Below are 3,739 nucleotides of genomic sequence, written 5' to 3' on the forward strand. Positions count from 1 at the left end.
TGGTGGCACACGCCTTTAATCCCAGCACTTGGGAGGCAGAGGCAGGTGGATTTCTGAGTTCGAGAGTTCGAGGCTAGCCTGGTCTACAGAGTGAGTTCCAGGACAGCCAGAGCTACACAGAGAAACCCTGTCTCGAAAAACCAAAAAAAAAAATTATTTTTTGGAGCCAAGCATGGTGGTGCACACCTTTAATCTCAGCACTAGGGAGACAGGTAGATCTCTGACTTTGAGGCCACTCTATTCCACAGAGTGAGTTCCAGGACAGCTGGCAGCTACACAGAGAAACCCTGTATCAAGACAAAACAAAACAAAAACACTCAAAAGAAAAACAAACAAATAAAACAAAATTTCTAAACTTAAAAAAAAGTGTAGCCTCCTGGCTCATATCTGTAATCTCAGCTGCTTGGTACCCTGAAGCAGGAGGAGTGAAAGTTTAAGAGAAGTCTGCCTGAATGAAACCCTGACTCAAAAAGTTAAAAACCAAAAAAAAAAGGGTTGGAGACATAGCTCATAGCTCAGTGGTAGGACACTTGTCTAGAATATATAAAGGCTTGGATTTAATCCCCAGTAGTATATAAATAAACAAATAATAAATCATGGAACCCAGAGAACTATCATATAAAACTGTTTTTGTTTTTTGAGTTTTGGGGGCGGGGTAGTACTTCTGAGGATGAACATGTATAGGGCCTTATACACGCCTGCTAAGTAAGTACCACTGAGCCTCACTCTCAGCCCCAGAATGGGCTATTATATATTAGACTACTTAGTAATGTAAAGTGTTTTATTGTTTGTTTCTGAAGACAGAATCTCCTACTGTAGTCCAGGCTAGTGCCTGCCTTGGTTACCATCCCCATCCTCTTGTCTCAACCTCTCAAGTCCTGGAATTAGAGGCAGGAACAAATACAGTTTAGTTTCAAGACTAAATGTCCAACTTCCTTCCTGAAGTTTAGGGTAGGGCATAGTTGGCTTATACTCTCCTCCCTTATCTTCTCACCAAACCCATCTGCTCTTTGGTTTCTCAGATATGTCCTGGACTCCTCTCGATCCTGAGAACATGGCTGTTGGGCTTAACGTAAGGCTTGCTTGCCTTGAGTGTATATTGCTAAGAAGGATCACCAGGTCTAATATATGTGGGTCCCACTGCTGAAACTCGTTACCACCATCAGGGAACTGAAGCTTTCATCCTGAGTTTATCTCCACGTCTGGGGCCCTCATCTGCTCTTGTATTCTCACCTCCAAGCCAGGATTAACATGGTCTGTATTCTGAGGCCCTGAATCTTTATTAAGTACCTTGGATCTCATCATATCCCTTCTAGCCAACCTTTTGGCTAGAGTCAAAGTGCCATCCACATGTATCCTTGAAGAGGCTTCAGCTGGAACACAAGCTGAGGCCCCATCTGGTGTCTCTGCATCCTTCCCTGCACTCATATGAGCACCCACATAAGTCTGACTATATTCCAGAATGCAGAATGGTAAAATGGTGATAGGAGTCAGATCCTGTCAACTGAGGAGGACATCCAGGAAGGGTATAGATAAAGCAATCCTTCCTGCAAATGGGATCAAAGTCTACCAGAGTCCTAGATGAAAGTCACATACAATGAAACCAATTGCCCAAGTCTTCTAGGAAAATCAAGCTGGCTACTTAGTAGCTTAATTCCTTGTACCCTTGAATTGCCATTGTTCCAGGCCAAACAGCTCTTCAGCACTTCCCCCTAGCAACTGTCAGGAAAGACTTGTAGCATTGACTCTTAGGTCTTGGGTCTTTTGGGAATATCCTGCCAAGTGTGGCAATGTATCTTGTCTTTACCCCATCTCTATTTCTACAGGAACTAGTTATTTATATTGGCTCCAAATTTCAACCACTATGTCCAGCTAAGTGAAACAACTTTCCAGCTAAGGAGCGCCTTCATAAAATACATGTTCCTTACACATGCCTTTTTCTTGTGGCTGTATAGATTTAAACAGCAGCCACTGTCACCTCGGCTTTGCAGTATTTATGAGAACATTCTGTTGTGCTCAGGACTATCCAATGAAAAATTTCTGCAGATGTGAAGGCATAGAACGGGATACTCCCAGAAGATTTGGATAACCTTAGCCACCAAGAAGCCCACAGACCCCAGAGGAACTAGTTAGTAGCTTCTGATTTTGAGAGCAAAACATGCTGAATTCAGTTAAGCCCCTAGAAGACCAGCAGCTCAGCTCCTTTATTTTACAGGGAAGAGTTTGGACTATAATAGAGACTGGCCAAGGTCACTAGCTCTTGATGGTACAACCATATAAAACAGGGGCTCATCTCTGGCCTTTGCCAAATGAGTACTTGTAATTGGATAAACTAACGCTGAGAATACTAAATAAATTTAACACATGAAAAGAAGATTATTACAATATATGGTAAATTGCATGTCTTATTAATAACAAATTACAAGATCTACAGCAGGCTCAATACAGCAACATCAAAGTTAAAGTTATTCAGACTGCCAGTAGAGCTTGTAATTTAATTTCTAGATCTGTACAAAGCAGCTACAGGATCTATAATGATCTATACATGTCCTTTGATGACAAAGTCACAGGTGTTTCTGAGACTTCATGTTCTACTTCCTACGTTTTCAATTACAGGCAATGCCAAAATTCCACTAGAAGTTAGTTAAAACAAGGATGGAATGAAGAAAGGGTAATGTGGAGAAATCATCTGCTTTTAGTTTAGGCTCCGGGACATCCGTTTAGGACCCCTGTGCTACACTATGACAGTGATGACAATGCTGTGCCTAAACGGCCTCCTGGGAGACTTGGAACGTAGAAATAAAGACGGTAACTCTCCTTTTCCAAGCTTGTTGTGTGACCTTACAATATTGGCGCGAAAAGACCAGCGTTCACCATCCGCGGTTTTTGTTTTTGTTGTTGTTGTTGTTTTTTTTTTTTTACTTCTTTGGCTTTGCTGGGGAAAATTCAAATCTCAAAAAAGGGCGGACCCATAAAGACGCTGTACGCCTGCGCAAGGGCGGGGCGAGAAGCCCTGGGAAGAAGGCGGAGCGGGTGACGTAAGTGGTGCAGACTGCTCCCGCGCTGACTTTGCTTGGGCGCCTTTAGCCTTGTTGGGCCGCTGGGTGGGGGTAGCCTGGCGCGCTGCGACTTGGAGTCTGTGGCCCGGTCATTCGGGAGGCGCGGGCGGAGGCGGCGACGCCTCAGGGTGTTGCTGGCGGGCCTGGGAGCGGGCCGCAGCTCCGCCCCTGTGAGCTCATGGCGTCACCTTCCGCTCTGGCCCCGCCTGCAGCTCCCTGCTGTAGCTGGGTTCTGACTGTCGCTGAGTGTTCAGGGCGGGAAAACAGCTGCTTCCCAGCAAAGGGTGCAATCGCAGTGTCCCTTCTTTACTGCCCATAACTACCATGTACCATGTCTCCACTGCTAGTTAAAGGCCACTTCTCTGGTTTGTGTCCCATCAGCGACCTGGGAGACAAATCCCAGAGGGCGGGGCCAAGCGAGTGAGGGGGGAAAGAGTTAGATTTTTCATCCGGCATCCTCAGATGCCGCAGCCATATTTGTTTTGTGCTGAAAGTCGTTATTGACGCCCGCAGACGACCGGGCGTGGGGAAGTGGCAAGATGGCGACTCCCAGAGAGGAGGCGTGGAGGAGCCCTGGTGGGGGGGGCGCAGGGCGGGGCGCTACTGCACCTGACCCGAATTCTACTGTCTCAAGCTTAATGCACAGCAGCACCAACTCGCCCGCAAGTAGACAATGCAAC

The sequence above is a fragment of the Grammomys surdaster genome, unplaced genomic scaffold (genome assembly GCF_004785775.1).
Source record: "Grammomys surdaster isolate TR1022 unplaced genomic scaffold, NIH_TR_1.0 125179, whole genome shotgun sequence".
NCBI classification, from domain to species: Eukaryota; Metazoa; Chordata; class Mammalia; order Rodentia; family Muridae; genus Grammomys; species Grammomys surdaster.